Below are 26,486 nucleotides of genomic sequence, written 5' to 3' on the forward strand. Positions count from 1 at the left end.
TTAATAATTAGAGTGACGATTCTGCCGCTTCAAGGCTCAAGTGGAGAGGCGGTTTGTTTACAGCAATCGTTCCCGTCCTGACAACCAGATGGCGCCATTATAGGCTGAGTTTATTTTCGCGCCTCTGCTAGCATGCGCTGAACTAAAAGTGGGAATGTGCCTGCGTTTAGCGTATGTATAACTATAAATATTCATGTGATTAACAGAAAAAGTGAGTGGTACGCCTTCTACAGTTTACTAGAACAAAACATATGTTTCTGTAACATTGGGGCATACTAACGGTACGTAGTATATTCACTTATGCTTCTACAAAAAAAGACTACCACCTGCACCAACAAAATGAACGTTTGGGGTCGCCACCATGCATTTTAACACGACTTTTAGCGACGAAATAAAATGTAAATTCCTGCCTAAACCGGGAGCAGAGCCCTCGTTATTGATGTTGTAGGGTGCCAAGTACCAGAATATGCCATTATTTACACACTCATCTCGGTGAGTAGACTGACCCTTTAAGCATTTCTGTTACAGAATCGGTCGTCCGATAACGCGAACATACAAAACGCACTGCGGTTATCTGAATTTTTTCGAGCTTATCTCGCAAGTACACTTGGTGGGGGCCTCCTTGAGGTGCATCCGGAACAGCAGTCTTCCAAATCACCATCATCAGCCTACCGACACCCACCGCAGGGCAAAGGCCTCTTCCATATCATAACCCTGTCCCAGATGTGGCCACCTTTTTTCGAGGGCCAGGGATTATCTGGTGGGCCAAGTACTGCACCAGGGCGGCCAAATCCTCCTCTGGTGAGGGAGTGCATTGTTGGCTCTGGTCGCTGGGATTAGGCCACACCCCAGGCTTCCAAATAGCCCTCCTCGAACCTGATTTGTAGGATGTAGTGTTGCCCGTGCATGCTAGACATGCACATGATGGCAGGCATTGGAAGGCCTCCATCATTGAACCAAAAATATTCCGGCTGCACAGTTAAGTTTTCTGACCTTTGCCACCAATCCAGGGTGACTGCAGTTATCAGCTGCCCATCAGCCATGCAGCTGACCACGGCTTGTGTCCTTTCAGACGCTAATTGCTTTGCCACAGACATGTTTCTCGTGCTCCTATCTATGTGGTTTTTCTAACATGCAATAAATGCACGCTTGTATTGATATGAGGAGGCTCCATCTCTAAGGCATTGCTCTGTGGAAGATGCCGTTAAAGACCTTATCATTCTGGAACAGTTCTGCTTCGACATTCCTAGTGGTGCTTACATAATAAAGCATTTAGAGGAGCTGCAGAAAATGGTTGTTGCGGTGCGGCTTGTCTCAAAAGGGGGTGACTATGCCCAGTTTTTTTACAAAATAAATTTGCAGTGATGCAAATGGTTTTTATTTTGGGGCGGGGGGGGGGGGGATGATGGGGGGGGGATGATGGGGGGGGGGGAGCCCTTCAGTTCACTGCAACTTCTTTTTCTGTCTCTTGAGATCCAGATGATTGAGGTTTTTGTTGTTTAAAATTAAAAGCTGTTTTGTTAATATAGGCAAACCTTGTTATAAGGGAGTACGATGCCAAGGGAAAGTGCTTTTGCATGTCCAGTATTTGTCTTTAAAGTATGCACATGAAGAGCAGAAGCAAATATGCTCCTATGACCAAGCTGAGGGTGCTCATATATGGACATGAAGAGCAGAAGTTCACTAGTTGTCGCCTGTCGTAAGCACATGAAACCTTGCCTTTAATGTAACCTTGCCCCTAAAATCTAAAATAAAAAGTTTAGTTAACTTTAGTCAATTGTACAGTTATGAGATCTACCACATACATGACTTCTGCTTTGCTGTGAATCCACCTTCACAGACTGCACAGATGTATCTCTCATGGTTATTAAATTAAATATCTGTAAACAATTCCAGAGGCCCGTGTACTGTGCGATGTCAGTGCACGTTAAAGAACCCCAGGTGGTCGAAATTTCCGGAGCCCTCCACTACGGCGTCTCTCATAGCCTTAGTCGCTTTAGGACGTTAAACCCCATAAACCAAACCAAACCAAACCATTAAAGAAACTCACCCTGTATACAACCACGTGGGTGCACAGCACCACCTGTGGTTTAGCAGGCCAACTCGTCGATTGGGATGGAGTAGGAACATGTAGTATTGTGTATGTGGAGCATGCTCGGAACTTCAGTCGGGATGGAAAGTGCCCGTGTGACAGCAGCACTGGCTCAAGACAACAACAGCCTGTGAGCTGTCGGTGTAGATGATGTGCCATAATTTGTGTAAGTACAAATGAGCATGGCAAGGTTTTTTTTTTCCTGTTCCTGCACTTTATAAATGATTGGAGGCTCACTAGCAATGTTCTGTACAGTTTCTTTTATATTACACAGGGACAATCAGCATTCACTGCAGCGCCCGTGTTTGTCTTTGTGTGTTGCAGTTCTGGGACGTGGCCCCTCCGAACGACCTGTTGCCACTGATGGTTGAGAGCAGGCCAAATCTGTCCTTGGCGGTGGCAAAACTTTTGCGGGACAGCTACTTCAACCCCTCAGCTAGCAAGCGGCAGAATCTGGACCGCTGCTTGCTGCTGCACTCTCTCAACCCTGGAGCATTCCGCGTTTTCTACAGCCATCTGACAGACATCGCTCCCCTACTGCCCATCAGTGAGAACTGCTTTTACTCTGCTCTTTGTGATCATTTGGTACTGCTGAACATTGACAGATATTTGACAGCCTCATGACTAAATTACAATTACCTTGTATATATTCATCAAGCTCCATGCTTGTTAATCTTAAGAAGATTGACATGAACATGGCTTTGGCCCACATGCGGTTGTACATCAACTGATCCCGTATACATGAAATTTGGACATACCCGAGTTCTTATTTATATAGAATGATCAGAACATTCCGTTAAAAGATAACTATAGCACTATTCGCATTTATCGAACTCCCATTCAGTGGAACACTCGATATATCGAATTGTGTGGCATGCTCCTACTAGTGAGGTTCCTCCTAATTAGACCTCTTATGGTAAGTGGTGGCCGGTCCAGAAGCACCCTCCACTGCGGCTTCGATGCGAGAAGTGAGCTAGGGCTGACAACACCCAGCGGTCATTGCATTGCCAGTATGTCAGCGGGTGGCGTGTCGCTGCAGGAAGCACGCTGCCTGCATGGCTGCACTATTTGCATGCTTTTAGGTGACATATAAGCTCATCTGCTGCCAATTTGAATTTGTCAACTATCAACCCCCTTCTGGTTTGATATATGTGGTATTGATTAACTTACGAAATGGTGGTGGGGGAGTAAAAAGTCAAAGCTAAGGGTTATTATCCAAGTCATGCCGAATTCATTACTAGCATATTTTATGAATTCGCTGCCACTGCAGTGTCTGGGCTCAAATTTTTCTTGCGGTTGAAATAATTCAGTCCTTCATAATTCAGTAATTTCATTTTACATGAGTGCCCATTATAAGAAAGCATTATTACTTTGGGGGGAGGGCAAACAAGCATATATATGGTACCGAAGTACAGTGCAAACATGACCACAAAGTACAAAAATGACCGCACTTTTGTGTACGCAATATAAATTAACTGAAAAGTCAAAATAATAAAGTTAACGTCACACATCTACACCAACCAGTGCTAAACATTTGGCAAATATGCACTGTTCGTAAAAAAAAATTCAGAGGGCACTTAAGGCTGCTTATGTTCTGTGAAGGCAAAAAGCATTAGTGCTTTGTCGCCAGCGTTTGGCCTTGACGCAGGTTGCGCACTGAGAAATAGAAAGAAGACACGCCTCCGAATGCTGATTGCTTAAAGAGATAGGCAGTACTTATTAATTAATTGTGCCGTGTAATTAGTTGGATTGTGATAAACCTTATCAAAGAACACAGGACAAGATATTTCACGTGCATTCTTTAATGGAAGAAGGTAAAACTTGCTTTTCAGAGATGCTTGAGCCAAGTGAATATTGCCCCGAGACAAACAATGCAGCCTTATTTTAAAGTGATCGTAGTTACTCGATGGGGACTCCATATGCTGGAGCAATGCGTATTCTAATTTAGATTAAACAATGAAGTAAAAGTAAGAAGCTTGGCGTCCCTGTAGGTACTGAATGAATTCAAGTGAGGTGCTGGTGCTAGTTAGTATACTTTTAATGTGAACAGTACACAGTAGGTCAGGTGTTAGACACCCAAGTACTTGTAAGACTCTACAGATTCTATCACTTCGCTGTTGTGCACGTACCGTAAAAACCTGCGTATAATACGAACCTGAATATAATACGAGGTGAAGTGTTAGAGACGCAAAATGGGAAAAAAAAGTGTTACCCACCTATAATACGAGTGAGGAAAGATTAGAGAAGACATTTATTCAAATCACATCCCGCACTTCACTTCAATCACTTTCTTCTTGAGCAGCGCTTTCTTTGGACATTTCTTTGTCCAACAAATCATTCCAAATGTACTCATCTTCCGTGCCATCGAGGGCGTTGCACTTCTTAAAAGACCAATGCTCAAGTTCTTCTGGGATGGCCGCCCACGCGTCCACGATCCATTTACGCAGCGTGGCTCGCAAAGCCCGCTTCAGCCGCCTGGTTGGCGTCACTGCAGGCTCACCTGAGCGCATCCACTGTGCATAGCACCGCTTGACAGCGTCCTTGAACGGTTTGTTTACACAGACATCAACGGGCCGTGAAAGCTTCGTCGCGTTCCGCTGCACGTGAAAAGGGCTTCTTTCTGTCGTCGCCATCCACGAATGCTTCCTTCGGCGAGACCAAACTGCCTCCCGGCCGCACTGTTGCCGATGTTCTCCGCAGCTAAAATCACTTTTCGCTTGAAAGCAGCCGAGTACTGTTTTCGAGACCCTGACATCGTGCTCCCCAAAACAATATCCACTTCACGAAGCATGCCTTACATGGAAGCACGTGCGTTGTCAACAGCCACATGGCACACCGCGACCGCCCGACGCACCCAACAGATCAACAAAGAAGCGATGTCGTGATGTCGTTTGTCGAGAGTAACGAAGCCAAGCCGTAGTCACGCGCCAATAGCAAAGCCAAGCCGTAGCCACGCCGCAAAAACGAAACCAAAACTTGGAGCAACTTTGAAAATTTTCATTAATGATGAAAATCATCATTAATATTATTGCATGCTGTTCTTTGTAAGCTGCGTTCTTTGTTGTCATGCCGCTCATTAGGATTCATTTTGATTTTGTTATAGGTGTGTAATTTGCATTGTGCAGTTTCCATTTCTAGGTAAAGCTCAAATTTTTATCAGTGCACAATTTGCGTGCCGAGTATTTTAGTTCTTCGCGTACCTCAAATACAGTCGAACCCGGATATATCGAATTCGAAGGGGATCGGAAAATAGTTCGATATAGCGAAAATTCGATATACAGATATAGGCTAAAACTGCACTCCCAATCATAACAAATTGTGGCTTACCGTTTGGAACAGCCGCGAATCACATAGTATGGGCGCGCAATGTGAAAGCGCTTTATTTCGCGGAAAAAAAAAAATCACTAATTTTGGGCTGCTTTTTCCCCTGGGAAACGAAGTTCAAAACACTGGCCTCGATCTTCTCGAGACTGTCCAGGTGCGAGAGCACAGTGCCTTCCATTTCGCCGCAACAGCGCCGAATCAGGCTAACGCTGACGCCAGTTCAGTGGCTGCGCACGGACGCGTTTCTTCGACAACACAGTTGCCCTCGTCGTCGCTGGAGTCGGCGTCTTGAACGCCAGCTACCGCTTGAACTTCGCTGTCAGCGTTAAAGTCCTCAACAGTCACTTCGGACGGAACGGCGCCGAGAAAATTGGACAAGTCGCGAAACGCGTCGTCCAAGCACTCATCGTCATTTAAATCTTCCGGACATTAATCTCCGGCCACTTCAAGGCCTGCCTTGCCAAAACAGTTGGCTACTGGGGCCTGCTTCACGTCGCGCGTTGAAACACAGGCACACACACAAAAAAAAACACGCGAGGCGCAGATGGAGCGATAAGAGCGAAGCCTATGCGAGCGGCAGTCAACGCGGCTGCGAAGGAACGACAGAGGGAAAAGAAAGAGTAGGGAGAAAAATCAACGCTCTGGGTTTCGTTTTTTTTTTTTTTTTCTGAGCTCTCTCTTTTCCCCAGACCCACGATGTGCCCACGAGCGACCGTTTTCTCTCTCTCTCTTTCCCCAAGAAGCGTGGTCGCCGCGCGTCTCCATGCGGCGCTCTCTCTTCGCTGATCTCCAATGACCTTGACGGAGCACACGCCGGCGGTACAGGAGGACAGGAGGAGTGGGAAAGCTCGCGCCGGTGGGGCGCAAAAACGGGGAACAAAAAAAAAAAAAGGGCCCTGCGCCTGCTGACTGCGGAAATGTTCTCCGCTGAGGCGGCTGAGGACCGGACAGGAATGTCTTTGGGGAAAGCGCACCTTCCAGGGGCGCGGCGTGGCGCGGCGTTCGATATATCCAATGTCCGGCGAAAATGGAATTCGATATACAACGCAACTGTCCTATACTTTTACATAGTATTTTCAAGGGGGTAATCTGTGTGTTCGATATAGCCAATAATTCGAAATATGCGGGTTCGATATATCCGGGTTCGACTGTATACATACGCTTATGTATAGTTGAAGCCAGAATGAAGTATTCCATCATGTACATGCACACAAAACACCTCTCTGAGACATTAGCCTAATCCATGTCTATCGCCAACCTATGCTAACGGCACTTTACAGTTTAAAACTGAAGCTGTTTTGTTTTTCCTTGGCATGCCTTCTCATGGAGGTGGAGGAGGCTGTGGAAATCTAAGGGGCTGGATTGAATCAAATAATGCAGTGGCTACGACTGACCGTGGTTTTTGCGATGTTGTTCTTACGGGATGTTGCGGGGGAAATTGCGGCTTCTGTTTGAACTTCGTGGCCCTCAATGCCCTGGAAGCGCAGTGGGTCACGTAGCTTTTTAAAAATTTATTTTGAACCTATCGAAGTTTTTTTGGGAGTTCATGAATGCTGCTTGGCCATATGGAAGTGAAAAGAACCCATACTTACATGTCATGTGCATAAAAAATGAAACTGCAGTATTAAGGGTGGCCACCGAAATGTGAGACAGTTACTCTGTCACTTCCTTTCCTCAAAAACCAATTTTGATATTTTAATTTCAATATAGAAGTTTTTTTTTTTCCGACGGAGAGAACACAAGTCTGTCTCTGTTGCCCTTGAGTGGTAGTAGAAGTACTGAAGGAAAGATTAAGCAGACAATAATGGTAATTTTACTCTATTTTTATAAAACTGAGCATTAATTGTGAGGCTTTTTCTGCAGTGCTCTATTTTCTGTGTTGTGAGCTACTCTTGTTTCCAAAAAGACCACCTGTCAGGATGATTGTATTATTGTCTATGGGCTATTAATGGTACTAATGAGTTACTAAAGAGTGGGCCCCGTCACGGTGTCTGAATGGTAAGGACATCTGACTGCTGAGCCCAAGGATGTGGGTTCGCTTCCGGCCACAGTGGCCATGGCAAAACGCAAGGAGCCATGTGCTGTACGTTGTTAGTGCCCATTAGAGAACCTCAGGTGGTTGAAATTAGTACGGAGCCCTGCACTATGGCTTCCCTCATAGCCCATATCTCTTTGGGATGTTGAACCTCCAATACCATACCATATCACAAATGAGTGGTTTGTTGGCTATTACTAATGAGTGCTCATTGCCTAGCTGACAAGCTCCATTGCTGACATGCAGGCACTGAAAACTTGCGAAAAACATTGTGAGAGTGAGAATGCTGCCTGCGTGGTCAATAAAAAGCTGCAGTCACGTGGCTATCCACTTAAGAGAGACAGCTGAGCACCTTCCAGTTGACAGTAGCACCTCTCATAGTGGCAGATGCTGTCCCCAGACAAAGCTTTGGGGGAAGTTTCAGGCCAACGAGGAGTCATCAAGGAGGGGCGCTGGATTCCTGCCCCGTAATTTGAAAGCACTTGTTTGATTTGCAAAATCATTGTTCATATTTTGTTTTCATTCTCTCTTGGTGGTAAATTTTGTTGTTTTTTGGCCCCTCTCTCCCCTTTTGCCTTTTTTGCTTAATGCTAGGATGAGCTGAAGGCTATGTGGAAGCGTCTTGTGTACATCATGAAGAAGTCTATGAACAAGTTATTCCCATTGACTGACGTAAGTTTTGCTCTGCAGTCTTTGATTTCACTTTGGGATGTAGCCGTGTATTTCACAGTTAAAATGCTGTTCCTTACAAATGTCTTTTATTCACTGAGCACTTGACAAAATTATGTCTGTTTTGATGGTGTAGCTGATGGACAGCGCTTTGTGTTTTGGTGTGAAATTAAACGGCAGCGAGGGCACTGCAGAAGGGGCACTAGCGCAAAGAAAAAGTGCACTACGGCTGGATTGGTGAGTTGGTGATACATTGTTAGGGAACGGCGCAGAAGACATGGCCGTCCTTTGCATTGTTCCTTAAATACGCGCATGCGTGATGTACTATTATGCCAGAATGGTGCACAACCAGAGCTTATGAGCAAACTAAAATATTTTACCTGTGTACTTCCAACTGCAGTGTGCAGCTAGCATGAGATCATGTTCCTGGGTAAAGGGTCTAGCAAAGCATATGTTCATAAATAAGCTGCAAAGGAATATCTGGCTGACAAATAAAAAAGTATGACATTTGCGCGTATTGATTCGACCCAGTGGTGTATATGCATCAGAGCTAATGGTCGCAGCAGCTAGTGAACATTCAGAGTGACATTCAGAATGCTGGCCAGTTCCTGCACCTGGCCAGTTGGCACCGTCTGTGCATGTGCATTGGCAGCTACCAGCTGCGGCAAGTGGTTGCAGCAGATGGTATAGGGTACGCTACTAAAACTCTCTGTAATAACAAAACGGCAGTTGTTGTGATTGCTTCTGCTGTCACCGTGCATCACCGAGATGCACCGAGGAGTACTTGAAGTTAAGCTCTGTTCACTGCTGAAAAATCCTCTGTAATAAAGCACAAACTAGCTTGTTGGCCTCCTAAATGAGTTCAATCTCTGGATGTTGATTTTAACTGAATCCACACTAAATGAAGTGTAGTCAGTGAGGTAGGATGCCAACCAAATTCTGGAAATCAGTGTGTTATACGATAATGCCTGTTGAAACTGGATTCATTGTAATAAGATGATCATGTTATGCAACACGCTTGAATAGCTAGTCCCATTATCATAACTTCCATCTCTCCCGAATTGCCCAGGAGGCCCCCAAATTTTGACCGACCCTCCTGTTTGTACGAATACGCTCTTATTTCTTCCAAAAATTATGCTCGAATTTCTTCGGAATAATTTTTTCTGGAAAAAAACTATTTGCTAGCATGTGCTTGTTACCTGGCCAAAGTCAAGTGAAATTTTCTTTTCGTTTAGTGTGTTTCTTTGAGCTTTTATGGTTCATTTTTGGCTGTTTGCTGGTTTCCTCGCGATCGCTGGGATGTGTTGCGAGAAAGTGAAAGGCTGACAGAGAGGGTTTAACTCCGAGGGCACGGCTGCCGCCCAAAACAGTCAGCATCCTTTCAGAGCAGGATAAGAGGACTGATGCAGTGTGTGACCTGCGATGCCATCTGTGTTGCTAAAGATAAGCATCATTGAAACTGGCAAGGTTACACGCATGCACTCTACAAGTCCAGTGCCCATTTTTTAGCCTTCTTTGTTTTGAGACTTAAGAAATCCGTGGTTCTGTCGCCCAAGTTAGAATGTGAAACAAGTACGGCAGCACACGCTGGTGGCCCATGTGTGCTGTCCATGTGCACCTTCAGAGAAAATCCATCTTTCAGAAGTGGTGCGCTCTAAGCTATCGCAGTGGCGAGCGAATCTTGCGAGAAAATTATCTCTAGATGCTCGCTGCCATTTCTACCTCTCATGACATGAGGCTTGGGGGGGGGGGGGGGGGGGGGGGAAGAAAATGGGCACCAGAGGCTGCCAGGGCCAAACTTGACACTGCTAAACTTCTGTTGGAGGAGAGCCACCACTTGTAAGAATTTTTGACAAAAGCCTACTGTGAGAAATTTTCGCAGTCAGCAAAGTCTTATATGGTAAAGTCACTCTGCAAATTGGCAAGCTCAACCTCTGGAAATATACACATGTTGCACGTGTGCACTGCTGCTCCCCCCCCCCCCCCCCCCCCCCACCATTTGTGATCTTCGGAATTCTGACATAGGCAGGTTCACAGGTATGCATCGTGTTAATACCACCTCTGCTGTTGTCCTCTTTCATTGGTGATTGCATGTTACCTCGAAGCTGTGAAGTTGACTATGAATTTCTTGTGGCTGGATTAAAGCATATGTTTGTTCTGTAGGCAGAATGGAATAGAGGAACCTAGAGCTCTCTGCTTTGCTGCTCATGTGCACAACCGCAAATTGAGGTTGGCTTGCATTGAAAGATTAGTGCATTCTAATTCCATAGATAGAATAGAGCTAGTGGAGCTGTCGAAGTTAATAAATAAGCGCAGGGTAGCCGACATCAGGAAGTTTAACATGGAGAAAATCGAACATGCTCTAAAGAGCGGAGGTAGTCTAAAAGCAGCGGAGAGAAAACTAAGCATAGGTAGAAACAAGACGCACGCAATAAGAGACAAAGAGGGCAATGTCATTAGCAATATGGATAAGATAGTTAAAGTAGCCGAAGAATTTTACACAAATCTAGAATGTTACTGAGAGAGGCAGTGGAACACAGCAATGGGACATCCTGCCAGTAACGAAGGAGGAAGTAAAGAAAGCCTTGGGAGCAATGCAGAGAGGGAAAGCAGCTGGTGAGGATCAGATAACAGCAGATTTGTTGAAGGATGGAGGAGAGATTGTGCTCGAAAAACTAGCCACCCTGTATGCGCAATGCCTTGTGACCTCGAGCGTACCTAGAGATTGGAAAAACGCTAACATTATCGTAATTCATAAGAAAGGAGACGCCAAGGACTTGAAGAATTATAGACCGATCAGCTTACTGTCTGTTGCCTACAAGGTATTTACTAAAGTAATTGCTAATAGGGTCAGGACAATCAACCAAATGACCAGGCAGGCTTTCGTAAAGGATACTTGACAATGGACCGTATTCACGCAATCAGTCAGGTGATAGAGAAATGCGCAGAATATAACCAGCCCCTATATATAACGTTCATTGATTACGAGAAAGCATTCGACTCAGTAGAAACCTCAGCAGTCATGCAGGATTGCGGAGTCAGGGTGTAGAAGAGTGTTATGTGAAAATATTGGAAGATATTTATAACGATTGCACAGCTACTATAGTTCTCCATAAAGTCAGCAATAAAATTCCAATACGGAAAGGTGTCAGGCAGGGAGACACGATCTCGCCTATGGTATGCACTGCCTGTTTGCAGGAGGTATTCCGGGGACTGGAGTGGGAACAGTTGGGGATAAGAGTTAATGGAGAATACCTGAGTAATTTGCGATTCGCTGATGACATTGCCTTGCTAAGTCACTCAGGACATGAACTGCAAAGCATGATCAATGAATTGGACAGGCAGAGCAGAACGGTGGGGCTAAGAATTAACATGCAGAAAACCAAAGTAATGTTCAACAGCCTAGCAAGGGAACAGCAGTTCGGAAATGGGAGGTGCTGGAAGTAGTAAAAGAATATGTCTACTTAGGGCAGGTAGTGACTGCAGATCCGGGTCATGAGAGGGAAATAACTAGAAGAATAAGAATGGGGTGGAGCGCATATGGCAGGTTATCTCAGATCATGAATGGCACTTTACCAATATCCTTCAAGAGATAAGCATTCAACAGCTGTATCTTGGTACTCACCTATGGGGCAGAAACGTGGAGGCTAACAAAGAGGGTTCAGCTTAAGTTAAGGACAACGCAGCGAGCTATGGAAAGAAAAATGATAGGTGTAACGTTAAGAGATCGGAAGCGGGCGGAGTGGGTGAGAGAACAAACGCGCGTTAATGACATCCCACTTGAAATCAAGAGGAAGAAGTGGGCTTGGGCAGGGCATGTAATGCGAAGGCAAGATAACCGCTGGTCCTTAAGGGTAACGGAGTGGTTTCGAAGAGAAGGCAAACGTAGCAGGGGGTGGCAGCAAAGTAGGTGGGCGGATGAGATTAAGAAATTTGCGGGGATATGGTGGCCGCGGCTGGCGCAGGACAGGGTTAATCGGAGAGACATGGGAGAGGCCTTTGCCCTGCAGTGGGCGTAGTCACGCTGATGATGATGATAACTACAAAGATGCTACTTTCACTGAAAATGGGGATTTTTTATAAGCTAGAAAAGGCCAAAAAATAAAATACAGGTGTCTCCACCCACGGCTCTTCTGCTAGTAAGCTGTGCTGTGTTGGCACAGTTTTTTAGGGCAGGTCTTGGATGCTACCTGACTACTCATTTCTGGACGGTGATGTTGGAATGCTTTTTGTGTTGGCATCGTGAGTTTGAATGTAGTGACAGAAAAAATTTTTAATACAATGTTCTCAGCAATAAATTAGTCTTTTGCTGTGATACAAGCACTAGCACACCCAGAAAGAACTGCAGAATTGATTTTTACTGAGAAAATAGGTTGAAGTTTTCCCCAATTTTCCTTGGCGATTTTAAGGAAAACTACTAACCTATAATGATGTCTTTCTGGTGCTATCCTGCATTTCAGGGTTGCTTGGCAATATTTTTCGAGTGCATGGTACCACACAAAGCATTTTGTCGAGTGGAGACGAGGATGTTTGCTGCTTGTCTTGAAGTGGTAGAACTGCCTCTCTTGGGCCTCTTTGTTTTTCAGTCGCTGTAGACTGCACAATCTTTGCTTTTTTCCTCTAGATTCATGCAAATAAAGTGGGGCCTTCTGTCCAACCAGTCTTTCCACTCAAAATGTGCAGAGGATTCCTTCATACCACGTTGAACTTGAATTTTTTTCAGCAGGCTGTTGAATAAGGTTCTGTTAGTACTGCATGTGTCTTCATGCCTTCAATCCACAATTGCAATATTGGGAAGCTGTTGATGATCCATTAAATTAGCTGCATATTAGGCAGGACTTAGCAGAAGAAGACAGAGGCACATCAAAACTGATAGAAACTTCCAGGAGCCAGAAAAACACCTCCTCCAACATTTCAGACTTCATTGAAAATGCGCAGCTTTGCATGGCATTGCTATCAGTTGGCGAAGCATACATCATCAGTGCATCTTCCAAAGGAGGGATGTAATTTTTATTTTTCACTGAAAGTGTGTTTGCGATTGTTAAACTCGAGCTATTCCTTCACATAAAATGAGTACAGAAAACATACTGTGTTGCGATAGTGCAGCATGCCACACCTCACATAAAATGTGTGCCAAAAAGCTTGCGGTGCTGTCTTAAAGGGAAGCCTTTTAGGAGCGCATTTAGTTAAAGAAGTCCCTAACAGCTTATGTCATCAATCCAGCAAAAGGAAGAAAAATACGGCATTTTTTTGTTTGTTTTGTTCAAGCAAGTTCAGTGCCACTCGGTGGGTGCTGCATGACATCTGGCCAGAATTGTCCTTTCCAGATGTTGGACAACACCCAACTAGTGACCACAAGGGGCTAATATCACTTTTTTCACTTTGGTGCAGTTCTCCGGTAATATCATGGCCATACTGTGATGGAAAAAAAAATGGCGTACGGATTTTCTTGCCACTTGAGGTCTTAATTGTGTGCGGTTGCTTGACTATGCTATGAGAATATTTAGGCACTATCCAAGACAAGCTTGTTGCCAAGGGGATGTGTGAACAGAATTTAAGGTCTGGAAGCTGTAGCCCGTTCAAGGGAAGCTTTATGCATATCGAACTCTGCTTGGCTTTCTGTGACTTCAGTTACTGTGACTGCAGTTACAGGTGCCAAACAGTGATGTAGCATGCTTGTGCACATCACGCGTGGTATGGACTGCATAGAGCGGCTGTCTATTGCTGCTGCACCATTGTTGGTCCTGTGATGCCATGGTGTTGCATGCAGCTCCATGCGCTGAACTGGTGTAACACTGGAAATGCATTGATGCATTGTGTTCTGTTGTGGTTTTGGCAAGGCTTGTGTGCATTGTTTGGGTAAATAAAAGCACTGTCCAAAAATTTGTGGGCACATTCTAGCAAGCTTCTAATCCATGATTGCCACTGCATGGTTATAGCTGTATTGCTCAAAGAAGTGTTCTAGCAGTACGTCTGGACGAATTAACTCTATATAAAAAGAAAATTTAGGCCTTGAGGTCGCAGATTGTGCACTTCTACACTTGGTATCTTGAAATTTCATAACTCATTTGGTAGTGGCCAGTGATCCATGGCTGTGCATGACAAAGCATTGAAGCGAGTGTTGCCAGTACAGAGTGTGACCCATTTTAAACTAACATCCATTTTGCATGAAGGAAACATACGCTGTATTGTTGGCAGCCAAGTGAGCAGTATGCAAGTGGTTTTCATTCTTGCACTATCGTTTATTGCAATAAACCCCGAGTTGGACAGTTCTTTTAATAATGTAGCATTTGATTTCTCTTTTTCTTCTTTTTTCCCTGATGCTTCATCACAGGCTAGAATTTGCTATTCAGTTTTGCTGAAATTGCATGTATGATTTCAAGTGATGCGGCGTCCGCAATCAATGGACTGTTCAAGGGTGAAATGTTCAAAGATGGCTCTTATGCCGTAGACATATAAGAATTCGTAAGAAACCTGAGGAAAATTCAGGAGAATCATTCTTCAGGTTTCTTTTGACGTTCGCTACTTTCTTATTGAAATGCCGCATGGAAATAACACTAGTCTTAATTTGCCCCACCAAACTGGCACAGTGGTTGGGGCACTTGGCTGCTGAGCTCGAGGGCCCTGGTTTGATCCTGGTCATGGTATTCAAATTTTGATGGGGGCAAAGGTGCCCGGGTACTATGTGGTGTCATTAAAGAACCCCAGGCGGTTGAAATTGATCTTGAACCCTCCACTGCCCTTTGGGGTGTCAGACACCTCGCCCTTCTGAAAACTTAGTCTTGATCGTCTTTAAATGTGGATTTCAGAAGTAGGGAGCTTGTGCTTGGCTACTGCCTACAATGATGCTTTCTTTTTTTGCAAAATGTAGCCGCTCTTTTCTTGTTGACCTTCATTTCAAGTAATGTGAAGCATCCCGTGGATTGCAGGCACTGCAAGCGCAGTGATGCAAGACCTGTTGTTCTCTTTCCACACGCAGTGCCTGAGCATGCAGATATCTGTGCTGAGTGTTGCCAGCTTGCTGCCATCCAGAGAGGTTGGTAACCTGGCCATGCGTTGCCTCGCGATGCTTCGAGGCTTCCTGACCGTGCCAGAGGCCGACACACCCATGATTCTCTCCATGGAGGCGAAAGCATGTGTGCTGTTCTTGTGCAGTATGCACCGTACAGCTGACGTCCTCTGCATGGTGACTGACTCTGTTGGAAAGCTGAAGGTGAGTGTAAATTTGCACCAAGCATGGATGAAGGGGAGTCAAAACTATGGCTTATGGTGGTGCCATCTGGTGCCTGAATGGCAACTATCATATTTGCTCACATAATTTGCACACTTTTTTTCTTTAAATTAAGGCCTCAAAAAGGGGGTGCGCAGGTTATGCGAAAATTTTCTGAACACGTCCTAAAAAATACTACAAAGGTCATAATGCGTAATATATGCTGCGTGTTATACCTATATATAGACCCCGCCATCTCGCACCCCTCGCTGGTCAAAAAAAAATTTACTCCAAGTGTAAGACGTAGACCCCCTTCCGCCGCGCCTCACATATGGAGCTCAAAGCAATAAACGTGCAATGATACAAGCCAGCACAGGGAGGCAAATGAGATAACTGGAGATCAAACAATGCCCTTGGGTGCAGCCCTGCTGACTAGCGGCAAACCGAACAGCGAACGGTTCGGTAGTGTGGTATTCGGGCGCAGGCACAACTGTTGTGTGGGAAAGCGACCACCAGCGTGAATGAGCCGGGTAAACTGCGCACAAATCGTGCCCACGTCATGCGCACCTTTCGCAACTGCATACGACGACGCAGCCGCTCCAATCTTCCCAAGGCGGCCTTGCAAGCACTCCAAGTACATGCTGGTGGTCTGGCACAGTAGAGAGCACAAAATGTGCGAGTAAAAGATTTTTTTTTCCCCAAAAATCCGAGTAAAAAGTTGGGGATGTGGGAATACTGTGTTTTAGCTTCAGCTTGCCATTGCAGTCTAGAAACTTGTGTACTATGCTTAATCAACTACTGGTCCTGTTTGCCTTTGCACCTCTACTCTCATTGGGATACGTGCTCTTATGCTGCTCTCTTACTTCTTCTTACTTCACGGCATGAACATAGCAAGTGGGCGCATTGCTCAATTGTGTCTATGCTTGTATCTGTACATTTTGCATGAAGTGCACGTCGTGGAACCTCGCTGGCACACTCTTAGTTCATACAGTCCCTGATTTATGTGTTGATGATGGGAAAACTGAAAATTTTGCATGGAGTTAAAATGCACATTTTCTGGTTAACATGATTTTCTAGTATGTATGCGAAGTGTTTTTCCAAATTTGAATTGTGTGGTTCATTTTACATCCAGGAGAAAGCACATTGACGTATGAGTGGGTAGAACTTTGGCGCGTGCAGCGTGGAGAGCAGAGCATAGTAGGGCAGCAGGCAGGCTGTGTAGCAGTTTTTCTGCACTGATTGAGTTGCATGGGAATGCTAGCCTGCACTTGGTTTTGCACTGGTCATGGGGGCATAGCTTTGATGCCTGCTGGGGCCTGCCCATGCCAAGGAATTGGCAGGGGGGGAGTGTGCGGCAGGCACTACCCCAACAGCATCCTGACTTGCAAACTGCTGAGTGCAACCAAAATTGAACTGAATGTGTCCATGGATCAAACAGCTTTACACATTAAGAACAATGACGTGTATGGCATGCCACCAGCAGCTACCCTCGCTTAGGCTGCTGCTTGACTGAATAAACTGCAAAATTTTTCTGCAATGCGAAGAATGACAATGGGGACAAAAGCTGACAAGCTAACTTTACCAGGCAGCTGGTGAGAACTTGAGCCAGTAGAAGCTGAGACAATTTTAGAATGCGAACAAATGCCTCCTATTTGTGTTACTAGCTCAAGGACAAGCACGCAGGGCATTGCTTGTACCGAACCTTACACTTGGGGTTCGACCACCTGGGGTTCTTTAACGTGCACTTCCATAGCACAGTACACGGGCCTCTAGCATTTCGCATCCATCGAAATTCGGTCACTGCTGCCGGGATCGAACTCGCGTCTTCCAGGTCAGCAGCCGAGTGCCGTAGCCACTGAGCCACCGCGGCGGCTCATAAAAAGTGGTATTTACATGACACTAGCAGTAACAAGTTCCTCAGATACTACTGGGCAGCTTATTGTTCAATAGGGCCTCCGAGTCCTAGTCATTCCATTTGGAATCATAATTTTGTGCAAAATATTTTAGCACTTGTGAGTGTTTTACCGAAAGAATTTATTTCAAAGCAGTAACATGAAGCTTACTTGTACCCCATTAGAGAAAAACAGACATGGTTTTCTTTCTTCTACACAATGCAAGAGAGGAAGTGGTGCCAGCCGATGGCAGCATCAAAGCATACGCAGTTTCTCTATCCCTTTCCTGCCTACTAGCGTATGTCAGCCAGTTGAAAGGCCACTAGAATAAGTTGATGAAGGGCTAAATGTCGGAACTACTGGAAAAACAGTCGGGACTTTCTTTCTCAATTGAAGACTGGTGGCCTCCAAATGTGGTGATTTTATTGGGAATCACTGGGCCGCCTGAAAGGGTTGGGCTCACGGGTGCGTTCTGCTGCACTGCAGAGCCAGCAGACCCCACTCAAGGTCCACGGGGTCCGCTTCTGTGCGCCAGACCAGCAGTCCTGCAATACCGAGCTGAGCCTGCAGGTGCTGCGGTTCCTCTTGGAGTCTCCACAGCTACAGATGATGGTGCTCAGGGGCCACATAGTGCCCCTATTCAACACATGGAGTACACTGCTTTCTATAGTGGCAAGTGCTGTCCTCCCCATCTCTTGGGGATGCGAGTCACGTATGAGTGCTCTGTTTGCGCAAATAAAATGCAGGTTTCATTTTGTCGCATCGTCTGCTCCAGAACACACCACGCATGATGTTCAACACTAAGGTGCCAAAAGTAGTGCTAATTCTTGTTCGCTGCCTTTTGGGATACCTATGAGCTCAGCCAAGAAGCTTTTGAGCTATGAGTGGGCCATGAGGTTGACCACAAAGCACACACGGGAAGGAGAGTGGCTTGGGCCATTGAGAAAGAGTAGGCAGTTGGAGAATCGTGTGGAGTAGGGGGGAGAGGATAGGGCAGGCAAGCACAGTGCTATGTAGTGTGAAGCACAAAGAAGCAGCAGCAAGAAGCTGATGTGGTGCAGGTACTGCTGCACAAAAAGCTGCATGTGTGCATGTATGAAAGGATGCCTCCCCAATAACATTGAGGACACCGAAGATGATTCACGCATAGCGCTTGGTCACAAATGACCCAGATATTTTGAGCTTGCATTATATATTGCTACGGGTCGACTCAGAGACGATGAGGCAGACGAAGTGAGAGGGCGCTTGGCGCGTGCTCGGGCTCTGAATCCTGTGCAGTGGCCTGTGTCTTGACGTCCGGTGCGCCCTGTGCTTGTGTTCTGTTCAGTGTGAGTGCACCAGTGTTCTGCGGGCTGTGAACGCTTCCTGCCACGTAACATCTTGGTGGAGGTGAGGACTTTCCCCTTCCTCTCGTTCTGGCCTATTCCATCACGGAGCTTCGCAAAATGCTGGAGAAGAACATCATTGAGCCCTCTCACAGTCCTTGGGCTTCGCCCGTCGTCTTGGTCAAGAAGAAAGATGGCTCGTGGCGCTTTTGTGTGGATTACCGTCACTTGAATAAGATCACTAAAAAAGATGTCTATCCGCTTCCTCGAATCGACGATGCCTTAGACTGCCTCTACGGAGCCAAATTCTTCTCCTCCATAGACCTCCGATCTGGCTATTGGCAAATTGCTGTGGATGACCAGGACCGGGAGAAGTCTGCGTTTGTTACTCCTGATGACTTATATCAGTTTAAGGTTATGCCTTTCGGCTTATGTAACGCCCCAGCCACTTTCGAGCGCATGATGGACTCCTTGCTGCAAGGATTTAAGTGGTCCACTTGCCTGTGCTATTTAGACGATGTAATTGTGTTTTCGCCCTCGTTTTCGTCCCACATGGGCCACCTTTCACAAGTTCTTTCCCTCTTTCGCCATGCCGGGCTGCAGCTCAACTCTTCAAAATGCCGTTTCGCGCGTCGCCAGCTCAATATATTAGGCCATGTCGTCGATGCTACGGGGGTTCGTCCCGATCCAGACAAGATCCGAGCAGTAAAAGACTTCCCAGTACCCTGTTCGAGCAATGACGTCCGAAGTTTTTTGGGCCTTTGTTCTTACTTTCGTAGATTCATTCAAGATTTTGCCGACATTGCTCAGCCGCTCACCGATCTTCTTAAAAAGGATGTTAGTTTTTCCTGGGGGTCCTCCCAAGACCAAGCATTTGCCCACCTTATAAGAAAGCTTACCACTGCACCGGTCTTGGCACATTTCGATGTGTCCGCTCCTACGGAAGTCCGTACTGATGCTAGTGGCCATGGCATCGGTGCAATCCTTTCCCAGCGTCAATGCGGCACACATCGTGTAATTGCCTATGCTAGCCGTCTCCTATCCCCTTCCGAGAAGAACTACTCCATTACCGAAAGAGAGTGCTTGGCCCTCGTCTGGGCTGTTGGTAAATTTCGTCCCTACCTATATGGCAGGCCATTCACAGTTGTGACAGATCATCACGCACTGTGCTGGCTTTCTTCTCTGAAGGATCCTATCGGTCGCCTCGGTCGTTGGGCGCTACGACTCCAAGAATATGACTACGCTGTGATCTACAAGTCTGGCCGGTTGCACAAAGATGCCGACTGTCTCTCTCGTTACCCTGTTGCCCACTCTAATACTGTGCCGAGCGCAAGCACCATTGACCTGTTCTCTGTAACTCCGTTTACAACTATCGGCGAAGAACAGCGTCGGGATGCGGAGCTTCTCTCCATCATCGATCGCCTAACGTCCGCCCCAACCGACCCTTCACTGAACCGCTTTGCTCTCGTTGATGGTATTTTATACCGCCGGAATCTTCAACCAACTGGTCCTGACCTTCTCCTCGTCGTCCCGAAGCACTTACGAACAGTCGTTCTCCACGAACTTCATGACCTCCCGACTGCTGGCCATCTAGGCGTTACTTGCACGTACGACCACATCCGCCGTCGGTTCTTCTGGCCTGGCCTCTACCGCTCAGTGCGCCGTTACGTTGGTGCTTGCGATGAGTGTCAGCGTCGCAAGCGCCCTGCGTCTGCTCCCGCTGGCTTTCTTCAGCCCATTGACATCCCTCCGGAGCCGTTCTACCATATCGGCTTGGACCTTCTCGGCCCATTTCCCGAGTCCACTTCTGGGAACAGATGGGTTGCAGTCGCCACAGATTATGCCACCCGGTACGCGATAACGCGTGCGCTCCCCACGAGTACTGCCGCTGATGTCACCGACTTTCTTCTTCAGGACGTCATTCTTCATCATGGAGCACCCCACCAACTGCTCACTGACCGTGGCCGCACCTTCCTTTCCGCAGTGGTAAACGACATTCTTCGCGCGTGCTCAACTAAGCACAAGTTGACGACCGCTTACCACCCCCAAACTAATGGCCTCACTGAGCGACTCAATCGGACGCTCACCGACATGCTCGCCATGTACGTCTCCTCTGATCACCGAGACTGGGACGTCGCACTCCCATACGTTACATTTGCATATAACTCCTCCCGCCACGACACTGCCGGATACTCTCCGTTTTACCTCTTGTACGGCCGTGAGCCTCAACTGCCGCTTGATACAGTGTATCGACCGTCTCCTCCCGCACATTCTGAATACGCCCGTGAAGCCATTGCCCATGCTGACCATGCTCGCCAAGTCGCCCGTTCCCGCTTGCAAGCCTCCCAAGCTTCTCAGCAAGAGCACTATAACCGCCGCCACCTGGACAGTGCCTTCTTGCCTGGGTCCCTTGTATTGCTCTGGGTGCCTTCTCGCCGTGTAGGGCTCTCGGAAAAGCTTCTTTCTCGATATGTGGGCCCGTATCGCGTGCTGCGCCAAGTCACAGCCGTCACATACGAGATTGAGCCTGCCTTCCCCGAGTGCAATTCCCGTACTCCACCCTCCGATATTGTGCACGTGTCGCGCCTTAAGCCCTACCACCTACCCTCTTCTGACACTCGCTGAGCCGCACCGTGACGGTGCTTTCACGCCCGGGGGTCATGCTACGGGTCGACTCAGAGACGATGAGGCAGACGAAGTGAGAGGGCGCTTGGCGCGTGCTCGGGCTCTGAATCCTGTGCAGTGGCCTGTGTCTTGACGTCCGGTGCGCCCTGTGCTTGTGTTCTGTTCAGTGTGAGTGCACCAGTGTTCTGCGGGCTGTGAACGCTTCCTGCCACGTAACAATATTTTTTTGTTTTCCTAAAGGGTGGAATTGCCTCCCTGAGTTACATACATGTAGATATGAGAGATATGGTGGAGATGTGTTACATTACGCATTGGCATGCAGCCTAGAGAGCATGCTGTGCTGACCTGACGTTTGCCTGTATCAGAGGGCAACACTTGTGTGAATCAGCAAAAGTGCGTACTTCGCTGTCCTGTTTTTGTTGCCAATTTTCGGGCAGTCGCAAGAAGGCCAGCATTGATTGCATGCAAGTCTTGAGTTCTCAGTCGTTTGTAACCTTGGGAAACTCCAGTAGTGTTTGAAGACTTCAGTTTGCGTAGCCCGTCCAGTGCTTTATTTCTTGATGTAAGGATGATGCCAACAGAACAGTATGTTGCTTTTCAACATTGTGTGTTAACTAGTGCTTTGATGCTGCACCCTTGGAAGACATACCTTCCATATTTTCCACAGCACCCATTGGTACACACCAAGGCATACAGCACCCTTGCTTAGATGCACATTGGCTGCTGGTAATCCGAGGATGTACTGTTGGGGGCAAAAGTCTCCAGGACATACGTCTGGCAATCATGGCGTGTAAACGCGATGTGCCAACAGTCACCTGATTTTTCTAGCACACATGAGGGAACTCGAGTCCAACTTGCATGTCTGCAATTATGGTCTGAAACTACTGGCCTATTAGCAAGCTATGCACTTTGGTTGCCATTCCCTTGCCCTAGGGGACTTTTGTCCCAAATGGTGCATCTTTGACGCAGAGGGGAACTGCAGAAACGTGTGACAAGGAGAGTGGATGAACAAGTGGTAACTCACGAACTGCAGTGAAATCATCATGCAAAATGAAATATAATACTTCAGTGCCCACCGAGAAACAACTGTTTGCAGCATCCAAGCTTTCACGAAGTGCTTCAGCTACTTGGTGGGCACTGCTCACCTCGAAGGCATCTTGAATTTGTAGCTTGCTGAGGCAAGGTTGCAAAAATTTCTTTACCTTGGCTTGCCATGTCTCCTGCTTTGTGACAGTCTGGAGAGGCACAGAGATTTATGCATCCTCGTGCTTGTCCAGTAGGTGGCCTTTCTTCCTCTTCGTACTTTTGTTCAACTTGTCTAGACTGAGATCACATCAGCTGTGCGAGAGGCCTGGCCTTGGTTTTTTCCATTTTTTCTTACTTACTTCAAAGTTCTTCTCAGTAGCTAGCAGAGCCTTTTCACCAAATAAGTAATTTAGCAACGTAGTTATTTCCCCCACCCACAAGCTGAAAAGAAAGGTTTGATTTGCGAAAGTATTTGGCTATGCAATGCAGCACAGACTAGTGGCCCTTCTCCTTCTGCGGACAAGCTCCTGTTAAGTGAGACCACACCTTCAACATGGCCTTTTCTGTGATGCTGCAAGCAGAAGCCAACCATTTGTGCTCCTCAAACGCTCCCTGCAAGGCGAACTTGCGGCCTGGCTATGATATACTCACTCAGGGGTGGGAAGGAATGAGGCGTAGCCAAGAAAGGTGGTAGTAAAGGGAGGTGCTTTTTTAGTTGCAGTCACAGAAAGGCCTAGAAGGATTCGGCCTCGGAGAAATCCTGTTCTCGTGTGCACTGGTTGCAGGTGTAGAAATGTACCGGCCTGATACCGGACGCTTAAAATCCACCCATACTGAAACTAGAGAAATCTGAGCCAGTCGTTCAGAAGCTGTACCTGTTGCTAACTCTATGACTTGATGATCTTGGCTTCTCTACCAAACAGGGAATGTATTTCTGGGGACGGATGCTCTTCTGTATGCAGAAGGCAGACCTTGTGCTGCATGTTCTAATAATGACCTGGGGCTGGAGCATTGCGAACACTATTCTTATCGGGACGACTAGGGCTCATAAGAGCCCTGTGTCGAAGAAATGCGCTTGATAAAAGTTGAGCAATGGTTTCTCGGACATTTTAAGAATAGTTTTAGTTGGTTATGCACTCTAAACCCCTTACTGCAGTTACCGAGTTTGTGCTTGTCTTGTCCACTCTTCATCTTGTCCAGTGTTTTTGCACTACGCCTCTGTGTCAGCCAGCTAGCTCAAAATTTGACTTTTCTGAGATAATTATGCTGTTCTTGGTGGTAGTGCAGTATGACTGCCATGAAACTCTCTGCAAAATTGCAGACTTCTACAGTGTCATAGCTTTTGTAACAGCTGAAAGGGAACCATGAGAAAGAAAAGCACGAGACGTCAGCGTTGTGTCTCATGCTTCTCTTTGTTGATGTCCCCCTTTGGCTGTCACTAACTCTGATTCGGAGCCAACTAGCGTAACTGCAGCTACAGCCCTTTGTCGATTTCTTCACTGTCATTGCAGGAGAGCTTCTACTTAAGGCTGGATACTTACTTGGTATTTGCACCAAATACAGCTGTGAAACACAGTAGCCATGTTGTCGTATGGGCCAGTGTCGTTCCATAATTTCTGTGCTCATCATGAGGGTTGTGACTAGCGGTGGGTTGTAGCCTAGAGATGAGCACAATGTGATAGATTAAAATATATGGTCGGAGACACAAATTTTACGCTTGTGAAAAAACATTGCCAGAAAATTTGGCAGAGTTTGTTATCAGTCATTCCAAAGTTCACTCAAGTCATGCCAAAGTTCACTCGGGAAAAGATTTTTACTACAGAAATTCCTTGCCGCAATTAATGAAACACAATCCCCGCAAATTTTGGGCATCCATATTGCCACAGAGCACTAGTCCCAATACCTTCATTATTGATGATAAGCCGGTCTGTGACTCATTAGCTATAGCTACTAATTTCAACACATATTTTCAGTCGGTATTTACAGGAGATAACCTTGAAATGATTACTTTTCCTAGCAACTCTCAATGTTCTGTCGAAGATATTTCAATAAGCGTCGAAGGTGTTCTGAACCTCATTCTGAACATAAATGTGAAAAAAAGTAGTGGTCCTGATGATATCCCTAATGTATTTCTGCATCGTTACTCTCTTTGGACCAGCCGCTATTTGACTACCATCTTCCAGAAATCGCTATCATCCGCAACCGTCCCCGTAGCCTGGAAGCTTGCAAAAGTTATTCCCCTGTTTAAAGCTGGCAGCACCCAAATCTTGTCCAACTATCGCCCCATTTCGTTAACTTCACACTCATGCAAATTGCTAGAACATATCATTCATAAGCACATTACAGAATTTCTTGAAGCTAACAATATCTTGTGCAAATTTCAGCATGGGTTTCGGCGCGGGCTCAGTACCATTTCACAACTTGTAGAATTCACGCACGACATTGCTAGTTCCCTCGACACGGGCTCACAAATCGACGCTTTATTTATCGACCTTTCTAAAGCTTTCGACACCGTTCTCCACAGCAAACTTCTTTGTAAACTTAATGCAATACTCAAAAACCCGTTACTGGTAGACTGGATATCAAGCTTTCTTTCTAATCGTACACAGTATGTTTCTTTCAACTCCTGTTCATCTGAAACTGTTAATGTATCATCCGGTGTACCACAAGGATCCGTGCTCGGGCCACTGCTGTTCTTATTATACATTAATGACTTGCCAGAAAATATTATTTCTAAAATTCGGTTGTATGCAGACGATTGTGTCATATACAGTTCAATTAACACCCCTGAGGATCACGCGCAACTAAATCAGTCATTCGTGTCATTCTGCTCATGGTGTGAAACATGGCAAATGCAAATAAACTTTCGTAAATCTGTATACATGTCATTCTGTAATCGCACAATACCATCTTCTTACACCTACTCATTCAAAGATAACTCTCTGAATCAAGTGTCCGAGTACAAATATTTAGGTCTTCTTTCTTCTTCTAACTTGTCCTGGTCAAAGCATATTAACACAATATCCAATAATGCAATGCGGAGGCTCGGTTATCTAAAACGTACACTAAGTGTTGCCCCACAAGAAACTAAACTGGTAACATACAAAGCTTTAATTCGTCCACTTTTGGAGTATGGGTCAATAATCTGGAATCCTCATAAACAGTCCGATATCAGTAAGCTGGAATCCGTCCAAAGGAAAGCAGTACGGTTTATTTGCCGACGGTATGACAGACATTTTTCACCTTCATCCACTCTTCCTGCCATAGGCCTTTCCCTCCTTTGTACCCGCCGCGACAATGAGTGTTTAAAATATTTTCATGGTATTGTTAATTCATCCCGCTTTGCTTCACTGTCTGAGTATTTGCATTTTTCAGCATCTTCATCTACAAGGAGCTACCACCCATTGAATGTAACACCCATTCACGCGCGCACTGATATGTTCAAATTTAGTTTTTTTCCTCGTGTTATCGAACGATGGAATTCTTTACCTGGTGATATACGCTCCCTGGAACCAAACCTATTTGTCAATGTTGTTGCAAATCTGTGATTAGTCTGTTGCATTTCTGTTCTGTATTTTAATGGTGTTCACTTCTGAATATGTTGTCCCTCTCTGCCTTTTTTTTTCTTCCCTCCACTCCTGCAATAGCCCCATCGGGGCTGCAGTATATGTAAATAAATAAATAAATAAATAAATTATTTTCATTGACATGTGGTTCTTCAGGCCTTCTTTTTGAGCATTGCATGTGTTGTGCTCTGCTTTTCTAGGACTCTGTGCAGGGGTTACTGTGCTGCTCCAATAGCAGGATGCTGATCCAAGTCACCATGATGACAGCCTATGACCTGTTCTTCCTCCTCACCTACGTCCTGCATGGCCAGAAACATCCTGTACGTTGTTCTGAATCCTGCTAAGCTGGAAATTTTGCTACTCAGTGCAGGTTTGATGTGCTGTTCGTACACAACACAAAATGCTGAAAAGTTCTTGAACAATTGTGAGCCTGTTCGGTCTCTGAATTGCTTCTTGAGATCAGTCTACTAAGGATTCTCTCTGTGGCCCATCTGGCACTTTAGCGTCCCGCATAGCCTGAGTCGCTTTGGGACGTTAAACCCCATAAACGAAACCAAACCATCTGGCACTTTACTCGGCAAACACTGGCTTTTTGGAGTCTGCACCTGTGAAAACCAATAGTATTAATGAAGTGCATGGCACATGCCATACATTGGTGGTGTTGGCAGAAACTGTATAAAATAAAAATGTAAGCTTTTCTTGTCGCCATGAATGATTCTCGT

The 26,486-nt window shown here is 46.1% G+C and overlaps 1 pseudogene across 1 annotated transcript in view; it reads left to right on the plus strand.

Moving 5' to 3' along the window:
- Positions 1-26,486, plus strand: part of LOC149355250 (condensin-2 complex subunit G2-like) — a 123,796-nt pseudogene that overhangs the window by 81,096 nt on the left and 16,214 nt on the right. Inside the window, exons 11-15 of the transcript XR_016289345.1 lie at positions 2,417-2,677; positions 8,046-8,123; positions 15,100-15,333; positions 17,709-17,894; positions 25,965-26,084. The product of XR_016289345.1 is annotated as a condensin-2 complex subunit G2-like (transcript). The remainder of the gene's footprint in view (positions 1-2,416; positions 2,678-8,045; positions 8,124-15,099; positions 15,334-17,708; positions 17,895-25,964; positions 26,085-26,486) is intronic.

The sequence above is a fragment of the Amblyomma mixtum genome, chromosome 3 (assembly GCF_055824585.1).
Source record: "Amblyomma mixtum isolate Tamu chromosome 3, ASM5582458v1, whole genome shotgun sequence".
NCBI classification, from domain to species: domain Eukaryota; kingdom Metazoa; phylum Arthropoda; class Arachnida; order Ixodida; family Ixodidae; genus Amblyomma; species Amblyomma mixtum.